The 11,163-nt window shown below is 37.1% G+C and overlaps 1 non-coding gene across 1 annotated transcript; it reads right to left on the reverse strand.

Moving 5' to 3' along the window:
* Window positions 1-743: 743 nt before the first annotated feature.
* LOC131828344 (U6 spliceosomal RNA) lies at window positions 744-850 on the reverse strand. The gene has a single exon (XR_009352363.1). It is a non-coding gene; the product is annotated as a U6 spliceosomal RNA (small nuclear RNA).
* Between the last annotated feature and the right edge of the window lie 10,313 nt (window positions 851-11,163).

The raw sequence follows: 11,163 nt of genomic DNA on the forward strand, positions 1-11,163 counted from the left end.
AATTAATTTGCACAGGAATGGAATGCGACGCCAAGTTTAGGTAGCAGAGGAGATATTTTTGGAAGGATTATTTTTGTTTATCTTTAAATTATACAGTAGAAGGCTGTCTACTTACGGCTCCCTGCAGACCTACTTGCTAGTATAATTCAGTGGATAAGCCCACTTCCTACTAAGAGAATTTTTTTTTAAAGTTTACTTTTTTTTTTTTTTTTTTAAGATTTTCTTTATTTATTTGACAGAGAGAGACACAGCTAGAGAGGGAACACAGCAGAGGGAGTGGGAGAGGGAGAAGCAGGCTTCCCAAGCAGGGAGCCCAATGAGGGGCTTGATCACAGGACTCTGGGATCATTACCTGAGCTGAAGGTAGATTCTTAATGACTGAGCCACCCAGGCACCTCAAAACAGTTTACTCTTGGCATGAGGTATTTTCTTTTCTTTCTTTCTTTCTTTCTTTCTTTTTTTTGTTTTTTTAAGTTTATTTATTTATTTGACAGAATGAGAGAGAGAGAGAGAGAGAGTGTGTGCTCGCAAGCAGGGGGAGTCGGGGAGGGAGAAGCAGGCTCCCCTGGGAGCAGAGAGCCCAGGGCTTGATCCCAGGAGCTGAAGGCAGACCCTTAACTGACTGAGCCACCCAGGCACCCCGGTATTTTTATTAATGTTTTAGAATCATGTTTACTTTTTAATGCTTTCATTTCATCTTATTCTCATGGTTATTATTTATTTGTGTATTGATGTTATTAAAGAAAAATACTGAATGCATCACGAATTTGCCTGTCATCCTTGTGCAGAGCCCATTCTAGTCTTCTCTATATCAGTCCAGTTTTGGTAAATGTGCTGCCGAAGTGAGGACTGTTATTATTTACTGAAGTACTGTTGAGAAAATTTTAAGATTTTAAAGCATACAACTTGGTGATTTGATATATGTGTACATTACGAAAGGGGAAATCATGTTAACCTTTGTAAATTGGTTTTAAGTCTCATGACTTGATTTTATGTTATTTAAGTTTCCCTTGAGAAACAAAGAATTAAAAGAATTTTTAAAGGGAAAATTAATGAAAGAGGGGAAAAAATTGGGAGCAACTTATAAAAAATAGACTTTTTAAATAAAATTGAAAAAGGCTTAATCGAGGAGACAAAAAAGTAAAACAGTCAAAAGCAGAACCGAAACTAAACAGTGGAAAGTTTTCTGGCCAGTCTCAACAAGGAAAAAAAGAAAGAAAATAGTGAAACAGTACTAAGATTAAGAAAGAGAGAATATAAACATGAATATAGACAATATATAAGTAATTACAAATAAGGCAATCTGGTAGAAAAATCTTAAGTGAAGTTTTGTTTTACTAGTTATCTAGACTTACCGTAAAGCATATAATAATTGAAGCAGAGCAATTTGCCACTAATATACTAAAACAATAGAATAAAGAACTTAGAAGAAAGCATTCAAAAATGAGGAAGTTTGGCATAGGACAAAGGTAGCATTTAAGCACCAGGGAAAAAGGGTGGAAGTAAGTGACTATCCACTTATATCCATATTACATCCTGAACTTGAACCATAATACAACTCCAGATGCCTTAAAATTTTAAATGTGAAAAATCAGACCAGTAAGATAAACTAGAAGCAGTTCAAAGAACTACTACTTTATCTTCCTTTCACCAAATTTGTCATTTTTTATTTTATTTCATGTTATTTTATTCTTTTTTTTTTTTCTTCCTGAACTGTCTATTTTGGCAAAATGGATGACATATGAAACAGAATATACAGTCATGGAAAGTTCTCTGTAATTACTGTTTGCAAAGCCAATTTATAGAAAAAAAGCATGGTATGATCCCGTTTTGTTATCAAAAACAATCATAATGAAATGAAGTCCATCCCTCAACTCTGCATCAGTATTTGGAGACTATCCCAGCTGACGTCTCAGAGGTATAAGAGATATCCAGCTGTTTATTGTCATTGGGAATCGTTAAGTCGGTTCTAGACCCCATCTTCCCTGTCTTATGGACAATTCAATTGCGGCTGCATTGGGTCCTGTTCTCCTTTCACTAGTTACCGTCCCACACGTGGGAGGAAGAGCTAATCTTCAGTCCATCATTGTCAACACTGATCATTTATTTTCCAGGTGAGGGATAAACATTCGAAATCTGGTGTCTGCCTGCTCTTCTTGTACACGTAGGGTAGAGAAATACTTACTGAAGTGGGGACACTTGTTAAGGCACACTGCCCTCTTAGGGGAACTCATGCGGTCATCCTGGGAAGTCTGGATGCTAGGACAGTGAACCTGGACAGCAGGAGTCCTTCACATATTCCCTAACCTGTCATCCTTTATTTTGGGGTGAAATTATGCTTCCTGTTCCAATATACCTCAAAGATTCCACCTTTCTCTTTCTGGTTTCTTCAAACATACATAGATAACATTTTATATGACTTTAAATTAGCATAAAAGACTAGAGGAAACCGAGTTGAAGCCACTATTGGTTTTTTATCCTTAGGAAAAAAAAATCCTGAAGAAAAGAAATCTAAAATTTGAACAATTGATTGAACTGGCGGGGGGGGGGGGGGAACAGGAGTGGGATACTGGTTGGAGGAAGGAAAAATAAGGAAGATAAACAGAGTCGTAACAAATCTATGCTAATATTCTGATTATGTGTGTAGGAAAAGATCTATAATGATACAAGTAACTAAAAACAATTACTTCTGAGATTAGGGACACCTTTAGCTTCATATAGAACTGTAGTATCTGAAATATTTACAGGAATTTGCTACTTTTATGAACTACAAAAAGATTAGCTGAAGAAGCAAAATAGACCAAACTATAGGAGAGTTTTGTTTTTACAAAATTTCAGTTTATGATTATTAGGGATATAACTAAGTCAAGGAAACTGTCTAAACTTCCTAAGGTACTGTGTCCACGCATGATGGAGATCTAGAGGTGAAAGTTTGAATGTTTATTTAAAACAGATTCTTTATTATATTTGAACTATTTGAAAAGGAAAACTCCAGTATCAAAACAATATGAATATAACACATGAGTTTCCAACAGGTATATATCTTGAAGCTCTTGAAGTCCTTGGGCAGGTGATAAAGTTCAGGCAAAGATCTAGTTCTTCCATGAAAAGAAAGTTTTAATATGCTTTGGGACTCTGAGAAATGCCATCTACATGTTGCTTATTAGTCCAGAGACCATCAGAAACACAGAAAGCAAGATTATGACAAGCTAGTTTTGATTTACTTTAGAACAATTTCATCTTGCTTAGTAGAATGTAGGACTTAAAATCTGAGAGCTGGGCAGAAGGATGTATGTTGGTCTCTGAATCCCAGAGTTCTTTGTTCTAGGAAATAGGAGGGGCAAAGAGCCAAATAACAAGAGAAACTTAAAAAAAAAAAAAAAAGAAAGAAAGAAAGAAAAGGAAAAGAAATAAAAGCAGTTGTTTTTGCAAAGGTTCAGAGATTTTATAGTCCCTAAACCAAGGACCTAGAGTCTACTTGTCAATCAGGACCCCGGAATGTAGAGATTCCACTTGGGCAATAACGTTTTTTCTCTTAACCTAAAGCAAATTTATGCCATCCAGTTGGACCATAAGGAGATAAAACTAAGAACTAAAAACTTTTTTTTTTAAAGTCCCAAATGGTAGTCATTGAAAAAATAAACCACCTGCAACAAAGAAGAAAAAGAGGTATGTGTGATTTTTTTTTTTAAGATTTTATTTATTTATTTATTTATTTGACAGACAGAGATCACAAGTAGGCAGAGAAGCAGGCAGAGAGAGAAGGAAGCAGGCTCCCTGCTGAGCAGAGAGCCCGATGGAGGGCTCGATCCCAGGACCCCAGGATCATGACCTGAGCCGAAGGCAGAGGCTTTAACCCACTGAGCCACCCAGGCACCCCAGTATGCGTGATTTACCATGCACTAATTCAAGTGGTAAATTATTGAATCATCAAAATTAAAATAGATAATCTCATCGTTCCAAAAGGAATGAAATAGTAGGATAGCGTGGTATAGTCATAACGAAATGCTCCCAGATTCGAGCTTTTCCAAATACTTTGTTTTGCTGCCTACATTGTGAACAAAAAAAATTGTTGGCTCTACTATCTGCCTCCCTCTCCAACTACCACCCCTGCCATGGGTGTAGCTTCCCCTCCCTGTTCTACCCCAACCATCCTGTCCTCCTTGCTGTTCGCTGAACAAGCTATGGTCTGCCTAGGAAATGTTGCTCCTGGGAAGCAACAGCTGAACTGAAAAGTGGAGTGCTTATTTAAATTAAAGACAGTGACCCAAAGTCGGTGATGTAGACGTTATTTCATAATTAAAAGTAACAAGTTTCCTGGTTCTCAGCACACACATGAGCATTAATTGAGCATGTCACTGTGATGAGTCCTTTTTCATTGGATGTTCCATAAGGAAGTTGTAATTTTTATCGTTTAATACAGATAAGAAAACTGAGACAAGCTGGAAATGTCAGAGCTGAGAGTAAAACTCTGCCTCCTTTCTTCTTCTTTTTTTTAAAAAAATATTTATTTATTTATTTATTTATTTATTTATTTATTTTAGAAAGCGTGAGAGTGCACATGGAGGGTATTGGGGTGCGGAGGGAGAGAGAGTCTCAGGCAGACTCTGCACTGAGCTTGACTCTGGGCTAGATGTCACCACCTTGTAAAAACTCTGCTTCCCTCACCAGTATTCTGTACTAATTCCTCTGAGGTTATATATAAATTGGGTTATATGTATATAAATAAAGATCCTTTGCAGACCCATAAATTTAAAAAACCCAAAACTTCTAGAATTTTCTTGCAATGGTTGGCATAAGGTTTTGCTCATTCTCAATATAAAAAAAATTCTCTGTCAATGTACACTCACATGCACATACACACAGAGGAGTACTATCCATGTTTTCCCTCAAAGCTATAAAAAGGTTACCTAATCTAAAAAAAAGATATTCAGCTTCACAACTTATGAGATCCTCTATAGTTTTAATATCTGTCCTGCCCTGCAGCTATCCCCCAGCAATAAACTATACATAGGAATCATAGTGTAAGGGGAAAATAAAGATATAGAGTGACACCAATATGTGAAAGCAGAACATCTGGAAATTCAGTGAAAATATTAATAAACTCAGTGAAAAATTTGGTCAAACTTTTCTGATATTATATAGACAAAAATAAATGAATAGTTAGCTCAGTGAAATAGCTATTTTGGGATTATTTGAAAATAAAATGACAAAGTATTCTAACTATTGTTTCTAGATTATTCTTTCGTGAATTTGGCCATTTAATTTTAGTGCTAGGTCTGTTTATATATAGGTGAGGTATAAATACATGTTTAAAGTTTTGGTCAGTGGACTGTTTTTCACTCAGAGGAACAGTAAATGAGCTCTCTACTTCCTGGGTTTTCACTGCAAGAATAATATTTTAGAAATTGGTGTGGGAATGATATAACATATATAAGACATTCATGTATGGAAGTCAATAACTCAAATGTCCTGATCATATTAAACAAGTAGATTCTTTTAAAGATAGTCTTTTCTACTCCTGATGGTGAACTAGAGCCAGCCCAGGGAAATACTGGCATGTAGCCTTGAGGTAAAGAAGATGGCTAATGACAAAAGGAAATCCCAGAGGTGGAACCTGAGGATGGAAACTGTGGTGGCTTTGAAAGGAAACAAGTTGGAGGCAATAGGGCAGAATGTGTCTGGAGTATCCCAGGGACAGGTAGGCAAGTTCCCATTGAGAGAGAAGAAGAAGGCATGTGCCTCCACTAATATTTTGGTTTTTGATTTGTTTATTATGGTGAAATACATGTAAAACTTGCCATCTTAATCATTTTTAGATGTACCAGTGTCATTAATCATTAAATATATTCATGTTATTGTGCAGCCATCACCATTATCTACCTCCAGAACTTTTTCATCATCCCAAACTAAAACTCCATATCCACTAAATAAAAATTCCAATTTCTGTCTCCCCTCAGTTTCTGATGAATACTATTCTACTTTAAGTCTCTATGAATTTGACCACTCTAGGTACCTCTATAGACTGAATATTTTTGTCCCTCCTAAATTCATATGTTGAAATACTAATCCCCAGTGTGATGGTATTAGGAGGAGCGCCCTTGGTAGGCTTTGCTGTCTTGAATTGGATTAGGACCTTTACCAAAGAGACTCCAGAAAGCTACCTTGTCCCTTCTTCCATGTGAGGACACAGCAAGAAGATGACGGTCTTTAAACCAGAAAGCTGGCTCTTACACTAGACACAGGATCTTCTAGTGCCTTGAACTGGGCTTCCTCACCTCAAGAACCATAAGAAATGAGTATTTGTTATTTATAAGCCACGAAGTGTATGGTATTTTATTATAGAAGCCAACACTAAAGTATTTTGTAAATAGAAGCGTACAATATTTGTCCCTTTGTGTCTCATTTATTTCATTTAGCATAATGTTTCTGCTTCTTCCATGGTGTAGCATTTATCAGAATGTCATTCCTTTTTAAGGCTGAATAATGTTCCATTGTATGGGTATACCACATTTTGTTTATCCATTCATCTGTCACAGGACATCTTGGTTTTTAATTGTTAGGTTATTGTGAGTAATGCTACTGTGAACATGTGTACACAAATATCTATTTGAATTCTTGCTTTCAACTCTTTTAGGTACATACCCAGAAGTGGTATTTTTTAAGTATTAGAACTTTTTATTGACGTATATAAAGTGTTGCACAGATCATAAGTGTACAGCTTAATGAATTGTCCTTAAGCAAACACACAATGTGATCAGCAGGCAGGTTAAGAAGCAGAACCTCACACCCCACCCCAGTTGGGCCCCAGACCCTCCCCATAGGAGCCCAAGATCCTGACTTAACCCCTCGGATCAGTCTTGTCGGATTTTGAAATTTATACAAGTGGAAACACGCAATATGTACTCGTTTTTTATTAGGTTTAGGAAACTATAAAAATTATGTTTCTGAGGTTAGTATAACGTTTGTAAAGTCTTAAAAAAATGCATGTTGCCACAATGGATGTTTTGTTAGCTCATTCTCACTGATACATCATATTCCATTATTTGCATATTACACAATATGTTTGCTCATTCTGTGATCAATGAGAACTGTACATCCATTTTTTACTCTTTTATTTTTTTCCACTTGTATTGGAAAATAATTGACATATATCGCTGTGTAAGTTTAAAACATGTATGATGTTTGATTTATATATATATTTCAAAATGATTACCACAATCTTATTCTTACAAAAAACTGGTGGTAGAGACTGGTAGAAGGAATCAGGGTGGTGGGCTTCAGGTCTTACCCTTTTACTTCTTCTACTGTAAGAAAAGAAATTAACGAGGTAGCCATAATGCTTTGTTTTTTAAAAAAAGCTACCAGTTGCCATTTGACTTTCAATCCATACACTGGGTTCTCCTTAATATGTTAATACACTCATTCAAGTGGGGCTTTCTGAGACTAGAGAAATTCTCTTCTTTTATCCCTACCTTAGGGATGTCTACCTAGGCAATCTGGCAATTTTTCTTTTGCCCTCATTATCAAAGTGTGATCCAGTATATTTAACATGAATGTAGTTTAGAGGCCTTGCCATAGGAATTCTATTTCAAAGAACTGAGGTGGTGTGGCAGGGAGGTGTTGGGTGAAGAGTAGGTGTCCAGTCCAGGCAGGCATCTCTTGGTTTTTCCATTACAGCCGCAGGATTTATAACTCCTGGTGCACTCCATGGGGTCCCTTTGACTCAGCTCTCCCTCCAAACCTCTTCTTCTCTACTCTATCAGCACCAGACCCCCAGAGCACATCCCGTACAATTTACAATCATCCCAGAAGGATCCTAAGTGTTTCAATAGCCCTAGTCGCTGTGTTGAGGAGCCACATATTATCTTGTTTTTTGCATTTTGTGGCTTTCTTTCTTTCTTTTTCTTTTTCTTTTTTTTTAAGTAAGCTTTATGCCCGATGTGGGACTTGAACACATGACCCTGAGATAAAGTGTTGCAGGCTGTACGGACTGAGCAGGCCAGGTGTCCCCAAAGATCTGAGTATTTTCAAACTCACGGTCTAGAATGTCTTCTACCTTAAATTATTTGTCTCTTAAAAATGCTCTTTTTGGATGGATAGCACATGTCATACACTTACTGTTCAGTTTTCAACTTATTTTGTATTTTGGATGATCAAGAAACTCTAATATTAGGGTAATGAATAAAGGGAGGATGGCTAAAAAGCTTCAAGCTTGGGTAAATTGGATTCAGAATTTCTGCTTTTATGGATTGCAGTAAAGAACTCTGCTCATGTTGGTTCGTTTTTGTTTATGGCGGTGAGATTCAGTGCAAAGAACGTGAGTGCTAGGGATGGAATTGTGTCCCCCCAAATCCATATGTTGAAGTCATAACTCCAAGGTGACTGTATTAGGGCTTTTAGGAGGTAATCGAGGTTAAATGAGATCATAAGAATCGGGCTGTAGTATTAATGGCTTTATACAGAAAAGAAGAGAGAGATTTTCTTTCTTCTGCCACCATGTGAGGACACAGCAAGGTGGTGGCCATCTGCAAGTCAAGAAGAGGGCCCCCAACAGGTTCTGAGTCTCCCTACACCTTGATCTCAGACTTCCCTGCCTCGAGAACAGTGAGAAGTATTTCTGTTGTTTAAATCATCCAGTCTGTGGTATTTTGTTATGGCAGCCTGAGCTAAGACAGTGTGTCTTACTTCATTTCCCCTTCCATCCATTTTTAAAAAAATTATTTATTTTATTATTATTTTTTTTAACCATCAGAGCACAACTATAAAACATAAAAGGCACCATATGCTGCCACCATTTTTCAGGCATAATAAGAAAAAATAGCTAAAAGTTATTGAGAATTTACTATGGATCGGCACTATAGCTAACACTTTATTTGCAGGATCTCGTTGCATCCTTACAGATACTTTAGAATAAACATTGTTATTCCCTTTAACAGATAAGGAAACTGAGACTCCGAGAAGACATATAACTTCTCAAGATTACATAGCTATTGTAGAGTGGATACGGGATTTATATCCATGTCTGTCTGACTCCCTGGGCTATGTTCTTAATCATATTCCCAAGTATATGATTATTGTTCATTCAACCCGAGGGCACAAGAGATTCAATCATTGCTCTCATGCACTTCACTATCTAGTAGGAAAGGCAAAAGTGAAAATCAATAATTAGTAAATAGTGTGATAAATGTTAAATCTGCACAAGATGTTGTTGAGGACAGAGGACAGACGCCAATTGTTTGAGGAGGCCAGGAAAGAGTTCCCAGATCAGTTTGCTGGACTGCCAAGGTGGACAAAGACATTTCGCACTGAGGGTCCAAAGGCCCAGAAGCATAAGGATAAGGCTCATTGGAGAACTACATGTAGTTCTGGGGGCCTGCCGTGAAGGGCACACACTCGGGAAATGTAGTTAATGAAGCAGGAGAGGTTCGTAGAGTCCAGAATGTTGAAGAACATTTGTATGACATACAAAGGCATTTCAACTCTCTGCTATGGAATATCCATGTGAGAAAGCCATTCCTGTACGTCTCCCCTTTTGAGACAGTTTCATCACAGAAAGGAATATGTCTTGTTCATCTGAGTATCCAACGACGAGGAAAGGTAGTTACTCAGCAAATATTTGCTGCACAAAAAAGTGAATGAATGAATGAGTAGAAGAGCAGTGTTAAAAACATCACAATATTCATTTTGATGGCAGGGGTACGGGGTTAGAGGATCCCAAGAATGGGATAAGGGATAACAGCGAAGAGGAAATTTTCCAGCAAAAATATAGTGAGAAGGATATTGGAAGGTTATTCAAGAGAAAGACTGTCATTTACCAATATAGAAAACACAGAGAGTTGTTGGGGGCAGGGTGACATGACGTGGAGAAGGAGAGAAGCAGCTTTCAAGAGAATACAGATGGGTTTGGGTTATGTTGAGTGGGCAATGGTTGGATTTCTGGTTGTCACTTGAGTTTGGAAGCTAGAGCTAAGGGTCGTGCTCTGAAAACCTTGGCAATACATGTTGATATTGACAGAGAGTATGTACAGAGTAGATACAGACTGGAGTGAGTTCTGGGGTTGAAACTGAGGGAAAAACAAGTGCTTTCCAGAGATTAATACATGTTATAAAAAGTTATTTGTCATCAAAGATAGAGAAAGAAGAGCCTCGGATGTGGGCTTAGGAGGAGTAAGGGATAAGATGAATTTTGTGGCATGAAATCTAAGGTAAATTCAAGGGGATATGTTTTCAACAGGATTAAACTCTGCAGAGAGGAGTAAATTTAGCACTATTTGCTATGTGTTGTTTGACAGTATATTTATTGGGGGAAATTATGTGATATCTATGGAATTAATTTTAAAACAATTTTAGGGGGCTGCTTTTCTTGGTGCTATAATTTTTCCATGACTTGGATGCATTTTATATTCAGCAGTGGAAATTGAGCATTTTTAAAAAGTAAATCATATCCCCATATGACATTTTCATGAAAAAAAAAAAGAAAGAAAGATGTTAATACAGTGTAATACCAAGAGGATACAGTGAATGCAATTACTTGTTTGCTCAAGGCATCATTAAGTAAGCTGTTGGTAGGTGCAAAAAATAAGAAACCCAAATGGAAATTTCTGAGCAACTGGTGTGTTGACTTTTCTGGTGGGAGGTGCTCTTTAGGATGGCTATGGTAATATAAAATCTCAGGAATATACAGGAATAATCTTAGAGGTTTTTGAATAGAATGAAATTATTATGAATAGAGGCATAACTGAAGATTTGGCATACTTATTTATTTACAAAAATAAGGATTGTTTTCATGGTTGCGAAGAACAGTTGAGATTCCTCTGTTTTTAATTTTTAGAAATTTAAATTATCATCATAATACAATTTTTAAAATATTTGTTGAGACTAAGTACCTATCTAAGTGTCTGTGCTGTGCAAAGAGAAAAGAAGCCTGTATTTTTTTTTTTAAGATCTTATATATTTATTTGACAGAGAGATAAAGAGGGAGCACAAGCGGGCAGAGAGGCAGGCAGAGGCAGAGGGAGAAGCAGGGTCTCCTCCGAGCAGGGAACCCGATGCAGGACTCAATCCCAGGACCCTGGGATCATGACCTGAGCCGAAGGCAGCTTCTTAACCAGCTGAGCAACCCAGGCGCTCCAGAAGCCTTTATTTTTTTACAAAGAATTA

This window comes from Mustela lutreola, chromosome 3 (genome assembly GCF_030435805.1).
Source record: "Mustela lutreola isolate mMusLut2 chromosome 3, mMusLut2.pri, whole genome shotgun sequence".
NCBI classification, from domain to species: domain Eukaryota; kingdom Metazoa; phylum Chordata; class Mammalia; order Carnivora; family Mustelidae; genus Mustela; species Mustela lutreola.